The sequence below is a fragment of the Populus alba genome, chromosome 17 (assembly GCF_005239225.2).
Source record: "Populus alba chromosome 17, ASM523922v2, whole genome shotgun sequence".
NCBI classification, from domain to species: Eukaryota; Viridiplantae; Streptophyta; class Magnoliopsida; order Malpighiales; family Salicaceae; genus Populus; species Populus alba.
Genome location: NC_133300.1, coordinates 1,398,669 through 1,417,046, shown reverse-complemented (window position 1 = coordinate 1,417,046; position 18,378 = coordinate 1,398,669). Strand labels below are relative to the sequence as shown.

General features: G+C 35.9%; 1 protein-coding gene across 1 annotated transcript in view; it reads left to right on the top strand.

The window, feature by feature from the left end:
- Positions 1–18,378, top strand: part of LOC118060457 (mediator of RNA polymerase II transcription subunit 15a) — a 54,814-nt gene that overhangs the window by 16,410 nt on the left and 20,026 nt on the right. The window lies entirely within an intron of this gene.

Below are 18,378 nucleotides of genomic sequence, written 5' to 3'. Positions count from 1 at the left end.
TAAATGCTCTTGTAATGTTTTCAAAGAGACTCCCCTGTTTTACAACTAATTCACTTATATATCTTGGAACATGGCCAAAAACGAAGGGTTCTCCGGTTCAAGAAAATTAACCATGAAGCTCGTAGCTATAATTTTTAGCCAGAAGGGTGGCCAAATAAACTCCTATACACTGTATCTCTGGAAGAAGTAAAAATAGATGTATGTATATTACTTGACCGACACTTGCTTATGTCATTATTTGTTTTTACCTTTTGCTAATGATTCCTCACATTGCTGATATTGGTGTGGTTTGTGAGTTCAGGGTTCTTGCTCGCTGCTACTAACTTGTCTATACTTTGCCTGGTCATTAAAAATGAAACTTAATGATTTAATTACAAGAGCAGAATAGAGACATTAAAGACGCATCTTCAGTTTTGTTCATAAATCAGTTTATAAAACTTTCTTACAAAAATTATATACCATACATTCACAAATATCGCATGTAAGCAAATTTATGTTTGTGTGAAAATGACATTTTTTTTTATATATAAACATAAATATGAATCTCAAGCTCTTTTATAATATTAAGAGGTAGTATATTAATAGTTGAACCATTATCCACCAATATATAATTCACCATCTTTTTATCGATATAGCTTTTAATAAAGAAAAAAGTTGTTTATAAAGTTTTGATCAAGTAATAAGTTTTCATTATTAAAGGATATTTTTATGGTGCATACACCTTGAGATAAGTTGAAAGAGCTAGTCCTGATAGACATAGTAGGAGTTTTCTTTTAAATCACATCAAATTGCAAAGTAGCTTATCTTAGGTAAGGTGTGTTAAGAGTGCTAATACATTTCCTAGCCACAACCAGTCTTTTACTCGTGAATACATTCGGATTTCCTACAAAACCTGAATCAAATACTAGGTGATGACTCCAACAATCGAACAAACAAGCAAAAATCACCATTGACGCCACGCGGGGACGGGCAACAAAGTTAATGAATATTCTTGGTTGAAGAGAAGTAGCATATTGGAGGAACAACTCATGCCACTAATTTACAGTCACCATAGTTAGAACTTCTACTCTAAATTTATTATATTCTATTGTATCAATTGGTTAGAATAGATTGTATATTAATCTAAAGTAAATTCTACTCTAAATTTATTATATTAATCTAAAGTAAATTCTTATTTTAACAACTTTAAAGATGCACCTCCATCTAGTGTATTTAAAAAGATTTAACAAAATTACTTCTTGTCTGTAATAGTGAAAATAATATATTTTTAACATGTGCTACGCTACAAGTTAGATTATATATTTTTTTAATATAAAAAAAAATTATGTAGGTATTGTTAATATTTTTTTATTAGAAAAAAAAAACTTAAACTGTGTGAAAGTTAACCTAATCTATAATTAATTAATTAATTGAGAATTTGAGCTCCTTAAAAAAAGTTGTTTATGGACTTTTGTTTTCCTGAGAAAACTCCCTTAAAACCCTTGAGCACCACCTTCTCGAAAATATCTATCTTTGCCATAACGCGGGGCTACGTATCTTTTTAAGATGAATTAACAAGTTTCAACTCATCTCTGTATCTTCTCTAGATACAGAGAATTCCTATTTAACAATCTGTCCATCAAATTTTTGATCCCCGATTAAGACCATCTTGATAAATGAGATTTTACTCTGTAATTTTAATGGATAGCTGTCAATGACCTCATACATGCAAATTAAAATTCAAAGTGTGAGCATTGAATTTCTTGTCAGTTTACACCTTTCTGTGGTGTTTCCTCTTTCCATTGATTGAAGAGCGTCTAAGAGGAAAAACTGAAAAGGCAAAAGTTCTGTTGTACAGTGAAAAAGAGCATGAGAAATACACAAAAACAGAGATGCATGAATCCTTCTCCACTAGCGGCTCTCGTCCATCGGATCATTGTGGTTTCAAGACTGATGCCCAATCATCGCCCTCTTTGTTCGATTCCTCAGACTGATGTTATAGAATAATTTACCGAGAGTGGCGGAGGACTTGAGAAAGAGCTGAGGGGTTACGTCAAGAAATAATTTTGGAAAATTTCTTCATATTTGTTGAATAACTGAGATAGGAGTCTTGATCAAGGCAAGAACATAGGCTCTCCAAGACGGTGGACTTGACAAAGGGCTGAGGGGTGGGTGAGATGTTATGTCAAGAAATGATTTTAGAAAATTTCTTCATATTTGTTGAATAACTAAAATAAGATAGGAGTCTTGATCAAGGCAAGAACATAGGCCCTCCAAGACGATTGATCAGAAGGAGAGAAGGAAGGCTCTATATCCTTAGCACGTCAAACACTCCTTTGCACATTAGAGAAATTGTCGAGTTATTTCTGCTTCTACTTTTTTTTATTTTTTTTTTTATAATAATCGAGTATTATTATAGAAAGGTGCTAAAGTTAAAATTAGAGGCTATAGCTAGCATAAAAGAAAAACAGAGGACAGTATATACAAGACAGGGGAGGAAGTAATAACATAATATATGTCTTAAAAAAAAACTCAAGTTAAACCCACCAGGTCTTCGCCCCGGATCATGAGATCGGGATAAGAAAACTCAATATTAAAGATGAAATTAAAAAAAACCATAAAAATATATATGGCTTAACAATATTAATTAATTATTAAAATATTTTATTTTATAAATATTAAAATAAATATTAATAACTATTATATCAATTTGTGAATGTTTCAATTTAGATGCGAATGAATGTTTTATATATGACATTTTTCTTAAGAAACCAAAGGTATTAAGAATTTGAATCAAAGGTTAACGCTACTTTCATTACGATGATGGATAAAGAAGACTTACTACTTTCTTTATAGAAATAACATGTGGAAAATCATGCCTTAATCTTGACGGTAATGAAAAAATCAAACAATATCATTGATAAAATAAATCACAAATGATATTATTTCTAAAATACTTATTGTTATTGTCATGACAATAAGTCTTTTTCTTTTTCTTTTTAAAAAGTCTATATTTTATAACACAATCAACAAGTAAAATGGATAAGAATTTGCCATGTGAGATGGTCCCTGAGACTATATACTGCCATCTGCATTGATTTCCATGATATAGAATTTTCTTCGAAATGATGAGAATATCTTACATTTCCTTGGCATCGTGTTCCAATGCCTTTGCAAAATATTAAAAGGCTCCCATGCCTCTCTAGCAATAAAATTATTTTTTTATTTGTCCCCGAATACATTTTTCATTTATCGAAATAATTAATTTAATCACACATAAAAAAAAATAGATCCAACTACCATGCCATTCCACAATTAATTTTTTTTTTTATGATTTAGTGTTATGTTAACCAGGCAACATTTAATTACCATGATATAAAAATACAAAAGTAGAGGGAACATAAAAAACATGTTTTTATATATATTTTATTTTAAAAGTACAAATTTTACTTAAAAACTATTGTAAAAAGATATTTATTTTAAACTTATCTATATTTTTATAGTTCAAAAATTAAAAATAAAACAGAATTAATCACTAACTTTATAACAAAACTAGCAAAGATAATTTATTAATCACTAACTTTTCTGGTTATAAATATATTTTATAGTTGTCTTTTTCTCTTTTGTATTTCTAACGATTAACGAATTTAATATATAATAAATACCGAGTGAAAGAATAAATTTAGTTGTATAATGTGCTAAAGTTTAAATAGGCGACTTTAGAATCACCAAGCAGTGAATCACACGGGAAGATTGAAAGAATAATTAAAGTGATTTTACTAAATATTTTATTCATCGAAATAATTAAAAGTAAGGTTTACTTAAGGTATATATGGGATGATAAAAAAATAACAATAAAATTAATTTAAAAAAAAATCATAGATTTAGTTTTCCTAAATTTTAAATGTAGTGTGAATGCATTCCGCAAGAAAAAAATAGTGCAAAATTAGCCTTTCAAGAAATAGAGAATCTTCCTCTTTGAAGGAATTGATTAGTGGGTTGGAAAAATGTCTTTTGCTCTAATATTTTCTTCACTTTCTCTATAGTTTTACCTTACTCTAATATTGTCACAAAATGATACATACTTATTGTGTCATCCGTCAAGATTTCAATTGAAAATTAAGGAGGGTCGTCAAAAATTTAATTTTTATAAAACATACCCTTAACTTAATTTGGATGTGGATAATTGTTTGAAATATATTTACATCCAATATAAACAACTCATCAATGATCCAAGTCGGCATTGGTTAGCTAAAATATTAAAAATACTTACTCTTTTTTTTTTTTTGTGGCCATGCAGTTCCTATATATATATATTAGTTGAAATGTTATGATGTCCATTAATCCTTTTAAATTAAAGTCAAGTTATTAATTATATCCTATAAATTTCTAGAAAAATTAATTCTCTCAAATTTCGTCATTTTATTTACAAACTATAGAAGGCCATTGCTACAAACTAAAATTCCAAGCAAGGAAGCTTTTTCAAAAACTTTTAAGTTTTTTTTATCTACACTTGAAGTTTACAAAAAATAAAATTATATTAGATCAAGCCTAAACACTATATAAAAATTCTTCAACAATACATTAAAAATAAATCAAAGGTACTCTTTAAAACATCAAATCATTAAATCTTACATATCAAATAAATCAAGTTATCATATATCAAATTATAAAGAAGAATTAAATGATTGTTTTATTTTTTTTATAAAAATAGTTTAAATAGAAATTATTATGTGTGGATCATATGGCCCTAGGCAAATTAAGGCCTCACATATAGCCAGCTATAGCATGGGATAGCCAGCGGGCATTCCATCAGAAGATTTGTGAATTCTGGAGCCTTTGCAATGTGCTTGCATGTGTCCAAGAACCCACCAGGAACTCCATTTTGACAGGGAAACCTTTGACGAACTGTATTAGATGTGATTTACTCCTGGTTTTATAAATTAGAAATTGTAAATTGTAAATCCCAACCAATAAGATATCTACATAAGAGTCTGTAAATGTTACAGATGATTTAAGTTTGTTTACAAAATTTTTCAAGAACATGTTTGTCTTTGGTAGCTTATTGTCATAGCTGTGAACTCTGAAGAAAATTGATTGTAAGAAACCAAAGTCCATTCCCGATTCTTTTATTAATTTCATTTTATACATTCCCTGTGATATATAGATCTAAAACAATAGCACACAGGAATTAAAAAAGAGGAGTGATCGCTAGGGATACAAGATTTGCAGCCAAAAATATGACCTGACATGTTCAGGAAACAGAAGGGAGGTGTTTCTTTTAAACACAAGGCAGAATTTTATGATTTTCTTCCTTTTGGTCATTAAATTTTCTTAAAAGGAGCTTTGGTTTGATTCCTACAAGCTGCGGGCAAATCTTCTGCGTTTCGACAGGCAACCTCATGAGCAAAAGAAAGACAATCTGCGACCACTCCAAGCTTCTCGTTGCTCCCCTGTTCCGATTAGAAACGGAGATTCAAGAAGCTATGCTACTGTCCTGAGACAAGAGTTCCAACGAAATCTACTGTAAGTTCCCAAGACACTCTTTTATAACACTTTGGTCATTTCCATGACTTTATCTGCATATCTTGTGCAGGTTCCGTGTTTTGAGATTTGAATATTATTTTATTTTATTGTTTAGCACTTGGTCAATTCGCCAGGTTGGGAAAAATATTCAAATTAGTTTTGTTGGCATGTAACCTCACCAACAACTTAAGACTTCACTAAACAAATTGCGTAGACCGTATTGACTGGGAGTCAACTATTGTCGTAGTGCTTTTCTGCACTATCTGTGTGCGTGATTGGAAAGAAAAGCAGGTGGCAACTGGGGTGTGAAAATAAATAGAAAACTACAACAAGGGTGTGAAAATGAGTTACTTCTCCAAAAAGAATATATAAATTATTGAATATCTAATGGAAAGGATTCATGAAACTACGCCTAATATATATATATATATATATTGTAGAGTATATATTGCAGTGTGAGATAAGGTTAACTCATTGCATTTTCATAAATTGAAAGGATTTCTCTGCTTTTCTTTGTCAATTACAGCACATGCATGGAGGTGTTCTTACTCAGAGTAAATGCTATTGTAATGTTTTCACAGAGACTCCCCTGTTTTGCAACTTATTCACTTGTATATCTTGGAGCATAGCCATAAATGAAGGGTTCTTCCAGTCCAAGAAAATTACTATTTGATGTCTATGTATTTTGATGCTGTATATTACTTGACCGACACTTGCTCATGTCATTATTTGTTTCTGATACTAACATTTTTTATACTGATACTAACTATGTGGTTTGTAAGTTCAGGGTTCCTGCTCGCTGCTACTAACTTCTCTATACTTTGCCTGGTCTGAAATCTTAGTTCAAAAAACCATTTCGCAAGCATATAACCTGTTAAAATCCCTCCAACACTTAACTACAATAATTTGTTAACTACATGCTACCTAATAAACTAATCATAGCTCCTAGAACATTCAGAATTCTATTATGCTTTTTGGGTTGTAAATTAGTCTCAATTACCTTTTCATCCACATATATAATTCAGATAGCAATTCCTTTTATATAATTTATAAAAATCCCCGAAATTATTCCTGGGCATTATTGACAGATAGTCCACGTATTCTTTACTATTTTCATCATAGCTATTTCTATGAAAACTGGATTAATGCACCGTTTATGGTATTAAAAACCAGAGAGAACAAGCTTTTCCTATGTATGAAATTTGGGTAAAAAACTGTATCTATTCAAATCATTTTTTGGATCAAACAGCAGCACCTGTAAAATACTTAAACTAACAACTTCTAACTTTATTTTTCTAATTTTTAACCTGATACTTCTATACCATTAAACAACCACTAAGCAATCATATTTTCATGATCTATACCACTAAGCAATTATATTTTCATAACCTATTTAATTAATCCGAAACCTTTCCAAATATAATGTTTTTTTTATCTTAAAATTAAAAAAAAAACTTAATGTTACCTCACTACAGCATTTAATAGTTTTATCCACATTAAAAATATTCAAATTAGTTTTGTTGCAATGTAATCTCACCAAACAATTTGTGTGGACCATATTGACTAGGAGTCAATTATTGTCGTAATTGATGAGAAAGTGGATATACCACTTTCTCGCCTTTATAGCACTACTGGCCAAGATTAGTAATTTCCTGGTGATTTCCTTATGCATACTGGTGGGTTTCCATAATTTTTTCCAAAGAATCCTCGTTAGACCCTGAGAATCTGAGATAAAATTTATATCATGGTTTTTTTACCAGTTCAATTTAAATCAACCTAATTTTGTGTGTGTCAAAATGATATTATTATTTTTATATAAATATAAATATGAATCTCGAGCTTTTTTATAATAATATAATCTTAAGAGATAGCATATTAATATTCGAATAATTATGCACCAAGATACAATTTATTATCTTTTCATCGATATATCTTTTAATAAAAAAATATTGTTTATAAAATTTTGATTTAAGCAATAGGTCTTCATCATTAAAGGATATATGTCTATGTGGTGCATACATCTTGAAACAAGTTCAAAGAGTTGGTCATGACAGGTTTAGGAGGAGTTTTCTCTATAGTTTTCTCATTTTTTATGTTAAATTAGGAAGAGATCAATGAGAAACTAAACTTGAAGATGGAATATATCATTGTTAACTTTTTGATCAGAATACTCCAGCATGATGGTCAATGCAAAAAAAATAATACTAATAGAGAAAACAAAGTAATTAAACAAGACAGACTTAGGATTCCACAGGTAAATATAGTTACAAAACTTCTCTATTGAAACGATCAACAATAAGGCTAAGCTATGAGGTCAACACATTAAACACCCATTAGCTGGACACGTTCAAGAAAATTGCCGACAAGTTTCGAACTAACACAATTTTGGGCCAAGAATGCAAGAAGCAAACCACTTATTCCTCCACCAGCAACCACAACAAATTCAGTACTCCCATGCTAAGATCTTCTGAAGTTGGAGAACTTGCGAAAATTAATACGTACAAGGCTTCAACACTCCGAAGCCTGCAAGAGAAATATCAAAGCAAAATAAGTAGCGTTAAACAGCAGCCATTTCATCATTTTTAATTTTAGTATAACACAATAATATGAACCAACCTTGATTCTCAAAGGCACCCAACTAATTCATTAGCCTTCAAATCAAGACTTTGCAATTCTTTAAAAGGTAGAAACAAAGATGCGTTGAGAACCCAGTCCCCTAACCCCCAATCCCCAGCACCCCCAAGGCAGAATCAATTACTGCCCAGGGTTGAGAACCTGTCATGGACACGGGTGATTGGAGAATTCAATTGCGGCCTGACTCACGGAAAAGAATAGTCGACAAAATGTATGTGCAGGTGCTGCAAAATATTAAATTTTTTATTTATATGAAAGAAAAGGAGAATGACAAAGGGTTAATTAAAATCAGCAGGATTGCCATGAGGCAACATCAAGTATCAAAATGTGTTTCTCACGAGAAGCAAACTTGAGGGAACATAAAGTGCTGGGAAGTAATTTTTGTTGGAATTTCTTGTGTAATCTCTTCTTTTGATGATGACCTCTTGGATGGCTGCATGAAGCTTGTTCCGCTTTTAATTTCAAGGTTAATCTATTGCTATGAGCATACGTGTTTCAATTTAAAACTCGAGTTGCAACTGAACTTAAATGAATGGTGTTGGATTTGGGCCTTCTATACTTCTACAGGGTTGAAATGATAGTGATCTTAAAGTTGAAAAGCAGTAGACAAAAATCAATTAGCCACAATGGTTCATGGTTTCCTAGATTCTCAGCATAAAGTTGAATGTTTTGTTGACCTCTCTACATCCAAAATCATATAGACAGCTTCTGCTGGCACTTGCATTGGTCAATGAATACTGTAGAGTATATATTGCAGTGTGAGATAAGGTTAACTCGTTGCATTTTCATATATTGAAAGGATTTCTCTTCTTTTCTTTGTCAATTACAGAACATGCGTATAAGTTACTCAGAGCAAATGCTATTGTAATGTTTTCACAGACTCCCCTGCTTTGCAACTAAGTCACTAATATATGAAGCTCGTAGCTAGAATTTTTTGATAGAAGGGTGGCCAAGTAAACTCCTATAATCTGTACCTCTGGAATAATACAGGGAAAGGATGTCTATGTATTTTGATGTCTTATAATACTTGACCAACTCTTGCTTATCTCATTATTTGTTTTTACTTTTTGCCAATGACTCCACGCATTTCTGATATTGGTGTGGTTTATGAGTTCAGGGTTCTTGCTTGCTGCTGCTAACTTCTCTATACTTTCCTGGTCATGAAAAATGAAACGTAATGATTTGCATGCTGCTAACTTCATTTATTTTATTGTAATTATTATTCAGAGAAAGAAATTCTATTTTAATAATTAAATTAAAAAAAATCGATCCGATGAAATCTCTGCTAGTGAACGCAATTCGATTTTAATAAGTAAATTAAAAAAATATATAAACGGATCCGATGAAATCGCTGCTCGTGAACGCAATCCAAAGAAACGCACAATCAACCGATTCTAATATTTTATTTTTCAATTTCCCCCTTCATTTACATGATATTATCCGATTTTTTCTCCCAGTTATTGTTGTAATAATCAAGCCGTGAATTCTTGAACCCAAATTTATTTTATTTTATTTTTTAGTTTTATTTTTAAGTGGAGAATAGAAATCAATTCAAATCTTTTAGGCTCGATCGATAATTTTTTAATCAGTTTATGCAGCAGCTGGAGTAGAAGGGATATTACTGCCGGAATGGCCAAAAAATGAGCTGTTTGGTTGATTCTTAGTTTTTGGAATTTACTGAATTCTTCAAAATTATTGTGTTTTTAACAACAATACAATTCCTTGGGTTTCATAATTTGGAAAAGAACTTTAAATTTAGCTCACACATGGAAAAAAGAAAGAAAGAAAAGAAGTTTAAATTTTATAATTTGGTCATGTTAATGCTCGTCGTCCTTTTCTTCTTCTTTTTCCTAGCTTAAAACTGTTAGGTATTGCCATTAGTGGGACTACCCCACCACCAAACAAAGTGGCCACCACCACCAAGCAAGTGGCAGCAGCCTTTGTTGAAGAAGATGGCAGCCACCCACTCCCATGTGCAGCTGCTGGAAAGAAGAAGAGAAGCTACCATCCTGCCTATAAATAGGCACCATACAAAGAGAGCTATGTGAGAGTGAGAGCAAACGTGAGTGTGTGCAAGAGTGAAGAGAGAAAGAGGAGCTGCAATGGCAGCAGCCATTGCAGCAGCTGCAAGGCAGCAAGAGAGATGGGAGTTGAGTGATTAGATCCTCCTCCATGTATTTATTGTATTCTTTCTCTATCTCTAATAAATGGACTCTCTCCCGTGGATGTAGGCGGTTTTGCCGAACCACGTAAAATATTGTGTCTCAGTGTGCTTATCCCTCCGTTGAGCAATTATCAGATCATCACCGGTCACCGGATTCCGCGCCCAACAATTGGTATCAGAGCATATGGTTTAAGTGGTGTTTGATTTTTGCTCAAAAATGAAAGTTGTCAAAATTGTGTTTTGACCATACCACTGTGTAGAGGAGGAAGAGATGAAGCCACTGGTGAAAACCGCGTCGAAATCGGACGTCGGAATCACCTTCACGCGCCGTCACGCTCCGACGAGGAGACTGGCCACGCGCGCAGACGCGCGCCACGCGTCACACGCGTCTTCTTCGCCCGGATGGGCTGACCCGACCCGATTACCAGACGACCCGACCCACGTGACTGACCCGGATAATGATGACGTCAGCATGACGTAATTTGTGACGTCAGCATGCACAGTAAGCATGACCCAAGATGACATCATCATGATGTAATGGTGACGTCAACAAACACAGTCAGCATGCCATGCCAGCGAAAGCCAGCAGACACGTCAGCACAGTGGGACCCACATGCCATGTCATCAGCCGCGAGCCGAGCCGAGCCACAGCCGATTGTAGCCGAGCTGAATGGGAGCCGAGCCGAGCCGCGAGCCGAGGTAAGGATTCTGTGCAGCAGAGTCTACGTGCAACCGGATCTGAGAGTGAATCTGGGCCGTTGATCAGGCCAGAATTGTTTGATCAAATCTTAGCCGTCTGAAGTGCGATTTGGACGATTCAAGACATGTTTCCAGCTAATTTGATCATTCCGGATGCAATGGTACGGTCCGATCGTTGAGATTCGAGACCGAAAATGGCAGTGGTTTATTATTAAAGAGAGATTGCCCGATCAGGAGGCATCTGAAGGTCTGGATTGAGGTCGATGGAGATTAAGGAGAAGAAGGTGCACATGTTTACCCAATTACATGTGCTGTAATGTTAAATGGGGAAATTTAATGCCTTGATGGAAGGCAAAATTGGGACACTCTAGACACCCGGTTATGTGAACAATTAGAGGTGGAGAGTGGAAATTGACGAAGTCCAATCTTGACGAATCTAAGCACTGGTAGTCTCGCCAGATGTTGAGAAATCAGGTATGAAGCCAGGATACCCAGATCACTTGCAAAGGAGAGCCGCAACAAAGCTAGCAAATGGTTGTATATACGGAGAGACAGTACGATGGATAGATATAGCCTAAGAAGTTCTGTCTAGGAGATTGGGTTTTAAGCGGGACTAGTGTGACCCCTCCAATCTTTCCTGGGAACTTGCTTAGTGGAAGGATTATCCATACGGTACTATTTTCGTATATATAGCAGTTTGTAATGAAACGGTTGAAGACTAGCAGGATGACGGCACAAGGGGAACAGTTGGGTTCCGCATGATCAAGGATCTGATGGAGTGGTGATTTCTTCAAAGAAGCTAGATTCGGTGACTGTGATTTCTCAAGGGGAGAATTGATGAAGACCCTGATAATGGAAGAGAAATACAGTAAGGGAATGAAGATTGGCACCCTATTTTGACTTGGACAGGTGTTGTAACAGGATGAGCTGCTGTCAAACATAAGCAAGGAATAGGGAGAAATCTGGAGAACAGAAATTGCACAAGGGCACACGGAGATTGTGCAAGAGTACCCGAGGGATCCAACGAGGTACTGTAATGAGACAACAGGTGCAAGGAGAAGAAGTGTTCCCAGATGAAGCTCAGAGCAGAGACTATTAAAGTTTGTACAACAGGAAGTCTTTTATGCTCTTGATGAAGACAACAGGCGAAGACCTTTCAATGCATGCAAGGATGGAAAGAGAGCTGTTGCAGAGGCACCTAATTGAGGGGGTGCAAATGCCTATGATAAAAGGCGAAGACACCAAAGAGAGTGGTGTGGGTGGAGCTGTCAAGCAGAAAGGCGTAGAAGCTCCAAACATAGAAATCGAGGTGGAGGATTGCGAGGAGTATACCGCAACTTTCTCTTTCTATGTAGTCAGTGGCAGTAATCTCTCCCAAGTCCACATGGTGGTAGAGAATCTTGGAGCCACTAGAGTCATCCTCGATGAAGGAGGATGAGACCGCTCCATGACAGCGGGCGGAGACACCTTAGAGAGAAGGTGTGAGGGCTATGAAATGAGCCCAAGATCAGGTCGCCCAAGACAACGGGCGTAGACACCTAAGGAGAAGGTGTGTGGGCCATGATATGAGCCCAGATTCAGACCGCCGCATGATGACGAGCGAAGACACCTAAGGAGAAGGTGTGTGGGCCATGATATGAGCCCAGATTCAGACCGCCGCATGATGACGAGCGAAGACACCTAAGGAGAAGGTGTGTGGGCCACGATATGAGCCCAGTTCAGAACGCCCCAAAGCCAATGTGATGGCTAGATATGAGTGGACAGGTGTATAGCCAAATGAAGTGGCTATGATGAGTATGAAGACAAATGCAGGATTGACTTTCATGGATATTGCCCCCATGCTAAAGATCAATGAGCTAGAAGACATTTGCCTTGGACAATAAGTGTGTGACTTGTGGAGCATTAAGACGCGGCTGCTATGAAGGAGCAGAGGGCATGCGCAGGTTCCAGAAACGAGTTGACTCTTGTCAAGGTGGTGAGCTCGGTAATGGCATTGTAATACTCAGAGTATGGAGATAGATATGGATCAACCTTTAATGGGCTGCCCCCATGGTTAAAGGTGAAGAGCTACCTGGACTCTTACGACTAAGAGCGAGAGACTCATGGAGAAGTAAGGCGTGGTTCCTATGTTGGAACAGAGGGCAGGCGTAACTCCTGGATGAGTAGACTCTTGGAAGAGTGGTGGGTTTGTGATCATATTGAGATACTCAAATAATGACTGTCGCACATGGAATATCCGTTTGAGGGGGTGTTGTAAGCCTTGGTGTAAGGCTTGATGAATCATTCCGGACCGAGCATGGTTGATACGCTCGAAGGGGAATGTTGTGTCCCAGAGACAAGCGTTAACACTCTTCAGATGTGATGTGTGAGACCATCTGGTTGAAGTGATCCTTTGGTGTAAGCAAGGGTGTGCTTTGGTGACTCTGGTGATTGAAAGGTTTGGCGAGTACCTATAAACTTGGCCGGAGACGCTCTCGGAATGGTAAGCTTGGAAGAGCTGCAAGATGCAAGCTTGTGCTAAAAAAGCAAGCGGACAATTGCCCCACATCAATGGCAAAGGGGGTGATTGTTAGGTATTGCCATTAGTGGGACTACCCCACCACCAAACAAAGTGGCCACCACCACCAAGCAAGTGGCAGCAGCCTTTGTTGAAGAAGATGGCAGCCACCCACTCCCATGTGCAGCTGCTGGAAAGAAGAAGAGAAGCTACCATCCTGCCTATAAATAGGCACCATACAAAGAGAGCTATGTGAGAGTGAGAGCAAACGTGAGTGTGTGCAAGAGTGAAGAGAGAAAGAGGAGCTGCAATGGCAGCAGCCATTGCAGCAGCTGCAAGGCAGCAAGAGAGATGGGAGTTGAGTGATTAGATCCTCCTCCATGTATTTATTGTATTCTTTCTCTATCTCTAATAAATGGACTCTCTCCCGTGGATGTAGGCGGTTTTGCCGAACCACGTAAAATATTGTGTCTCAGTGTGCTTATCCCTCCGTTGAGCAATTATCAGATCATCACCGGTCACCGGATTCCGCGCCCAACAAAAACATCCTAGACAATCTCTTTGGGATGGGTTATTGTTTGTGGCCTCTTCATGTTCTATTTGCTGGGGTATTTAGAGTACTGCTGATATTCATCGAGGATTGAAAAGCCTTGTTTTATGACTTTGTTTTGTTTTCTTCATCTTTCTTTATTCTTTGGGGGATGTGGTATTCTCCTCGTTCTATTTACACTATTTGCTCCCTTGAACATTTATTCTTTCAGAAAAGTTAATACATGCATAAATAACAAGAACAGGAGGGGAGGGGGAGGGGGTTTGACTGTATGTATTTGCTTGCGAGTAAAAATTGGTAAGCACCTGAAAAAGGTCCTGTGCTGAATCTAAATTGGTAAGATGTGATATACTGATATCTAGAAAGATACTTAATCTATCTATTGAAGTAAAGCATTTAAATGTTTTTGGATCATTAAATATCTATTTGATCAGAATCTGTGAACCTAAAACCACAATGAATAGAAATGCAAGTTTGTCATTGTAAACATTGCATCGATGATGCATCACAAGTGTTGCTAGAAAACATCAAGTTAAAATTGAAGCACCATGAGTTTCTCTATGGCTTGGTTTACCAACACTCACCATCTGTTGGTGCGGCAAGTTATGAACTAGCTGGCTAGTTTTTTGCTTCCTTGGTTTTAGAAGCACCATGAAGATTCAGGCCCAAATCTTGCTTATAATACCTGAATACCCGAATACCCAAGATCCTAGCACCTTGCCCTGAATGGTCGTGTATATTTGTTATGGCTGTTCAGATTTTATGCATCCATATTTGGTAGAATTCTTTAATAAAGTACATGCTATTAGATGGAAGTTCTTTTTAAATCTATTCAAGTCTGAATAAACTGATATTCCAATTTTCATGACTTTGATGTGCTCTTACTCTTCTGCTGTTCCTGACTTTCCTTTTAGGGTCTATTCTAACGTGCAATATAATTAATTTTTTTTGTGGTGATCGAAGTGATTTTTTTTGGTTGGCCAAAACCCCATGGATGCCAATAGTTGGAGGTCCACTGCCCCAGGCGGAGAACCTGTGATGGACACAGGTGATTGGAGAACTCAATTGCAGCCTGACTCACGGCAAAGAATAGTCAACAAAATGTAAGTATCTGTTTGCTAACATGTGCAAGTGCTGAAAATTAGTATATCTTGTATTTAAATGAAAGAAAAAGAGAAGGGCAAAAGGTTAATTAAAATCAGCAGGACTGCCATGAGGCAACCTCAAGTATCATACACCTCTGTTTTTTTCTTTTTCATTTTTCACTTGTTTCTCACAAGAAGTGAACTTGAGGGAATAAAAAGTGCTGGGAAGTAATTTTTGTTGGAACTTCTTGTGTAACATCTTCTTTTGATGATGACCTCTTGGATGGCTGCATGAAGCTTGTTCCGCTTTAAATTTCAAGGTTAATCTATTGCTATGAGCATTGGTGTTTCAATTTCAACCTTGAGTTGCAACTGAACTTAAATGAATAGTGTTGGATTTGGGCCTTCTATTTGCTTTACTTCTACAGGATTGAAATGATAGTGATCTTAAAGTACAAAAGCAGCAGACAAAAATCAATTAGCCACAATAGTGTATGGTTTCCTAGTTTCTCAGTATAAAGTTGAATGTTTTGATGATATCTCTACATCCAAAATCATATAGACAGCTACTGTTGGCACTTGCAGTAGCCAATGAGCACTGTAGAGTATATGTTGCAGCGTGAGATAAGATCAACTCATTGCATTTTCATAAATTAAAAGGATTTCTCTTCTTTTCTTTGTCAATTACAGTGCATGTATAAAAGTTTTCTTACTCGGACTAAATGCTATTGTAATGTTTTCATAGAGTTCCCCTGGTTTGCAACTAATGCACTTATATACCGTGGAGCATAGCCATAGCCATAAATGGAAGGTTCTTCCAGTTCAAGAAAATTAACCATGAAGCTCGTAACTAGAATTTTAGACAGAAGGGTAGCCAAGTGAACTCCTATACCCTGTACCTCTGGAATAATACGGGGAAAGGAAGTAAAAATAGATGTCTGTATGTTTGATGCCATAATTACTTGATCGACACTCGGCTATATCATTATTTGTTTTTATTTTTTGCTAATGATTCCGTTGTATACATTTCTGATATTGGTGTGGTTGTATGAGTTCACGGTTCTTTCTCACTGCTGCTAAACTTCTCTATACCTGCCTTGTCATTAAAAAACTAAATGTAATGTTTTACATGTGTAGAATGGAGACAATAAAGAGGCATCTTCCGTTTTCTGGTCAAGAGGGATTACAAGAACTCAAGAAAATTGCCGTACGGTTTGAGGAAAAGATTTATACTGCTGCTACCAATCAGGTATTCGGCTAATGCTAGGTTCAATAATTTCGATATTCTCTAGACATGAATATACACATGCATAAGTTTGTGGATTTATGCATGTACACATGTGTGTGTAGTGTGTCCACACTTCCTCACTGGTCATTTTGTAGAAGTTCTCATCTTTTCTTTAATTCTCTTGGCAAGTGTTTTATTTAGAGTGACCAAGGTCCTTTTCAAGTACAAGGGAAGTGTGCAAAATGCAAATAACGAATCAATACATAAATAATTAAATAAAAAGAGAGGACACAGAAGTATATCCTCACAGAAGATGCAAATACAAAGAACCTAGCATATTAGAAAGAGCATAAATCCCTTTTCCCCCTTCTCTTGTAACATGGATTGTGCAGAGATCTAATCTTTTGTTATTGATATCTGATTTCAGTCTGATTATCTACGTAAAATATCTCTGAAGATGCTTACAATGGAGACCAAGTCTCAAAATACCATACCCACTGGCAATGGTAACAAACCCCTGGATCGAATACAATCAAGTAAGTTTTTCTCATCCTTGCAGCTCTCTAGCCTTGCTCCAACTTTAATTTTGCAGCTTTGTGCTTTCATGTTAGATTATAACATATTTATTTAAATTTCTTGAAAATACAATAATGGTTCAAGTCAGTAATGCTCTTTTTGGTAGCTTTATGAGCTATGGCTGCCACTTATGGCATCAGAAATGCCACTGCTATTGGAGCCATTCCAATCACACATATATTTGTTACGACATAATGCCATCCAGTGCATTGCAACAACTCTTCAGCTCTCATAATGGTTCAAGTCAGCAATGCTCTTTTGGTAGCTTTATGTGCTACTGATGCCACTGCTATTGAAACCATTGCAATCACACTCGTTTGTTGCCACATCATGCCCTCCAGCTCATTACACCAATTGTTCACCTCTCATTTTGAATTTAACGGACATGAATTTTAAAAATATATGTATAACTGGACAATGCATTTGACACTAGGGTAACTAATCATCAGCCAATTGATTTTTATGGGAAGAAAGAAATTAGCAAGTGGACTAACTCTGAGACACTTAAGGTTTGGTGTGCTGATAAATCATCACCTTGCTGGAAAATCTCATGATCACCTCCTCGATGCTAATTCTGTAAGGCATGTGAAGTGTTTCATCCTTAACTTGTTAAGGAACAAGGACTGTGCTGCATGGCTATCTATTTTTTATGATTGAGATGGTTTATTTTAAAGATTTTCCTGGTTAGGAGGTAAAGCGTCACTTTTGTGCTTTTCTTCCATGATAAATTACTGATAAGATGATTAAAGGTAAATATTCATATTTCTATGTCAAGAGGGTTATTTTCTTGGTACTGACACGACAATTTTTTCTATTGCAAATCTCTGCCTTTCAATTTTTTCCCTGTATTTCCATACATTTATTGTGTGGTGAATTATTATTTTATTATTTCCAATAAGTCCAATTGACAATACTTCTTACTATAATAGACAGACTTGAAAACAAGAGTGAACTGTTTCTGAATAGTCATCGTTATATTTGGTTAAGTGAACAGTTGTTTTCAAGATGCAATCAAATTTGTTCTGAAACATGTGACAATGGAAGAAAGGAAAATAAGTGGACCTAATCCATTGAATCATGACCATGTCCAGTATTGTTGAATTTTATAGAAAACGAGGTTGAAATTCTGAATCGTTTAATGGCTGTAGTTGCAATTCATAACTGCATATTTGATGAGGTCAATTTTTTTGTGCCTGGGAGGGTACTAAAACGGGAATAGGAGTGGTTGTAATTAGGATATAAGGGTTATAAAACTAAAGTTATAAAGCGAAGAAGTGTTTACCAAAGTCGTGACATCCATTGACTTGAGTGAGAACAATAGAAAACAATGGTGAGTAGTTTGCTGTGAGACAAAGTAACTGAACTTGACCAATCCCTGAATCTTATCTGAAGGGGTAACATGCAATCAATAACTATATTCTCTATTGAGTTTTCAGCATT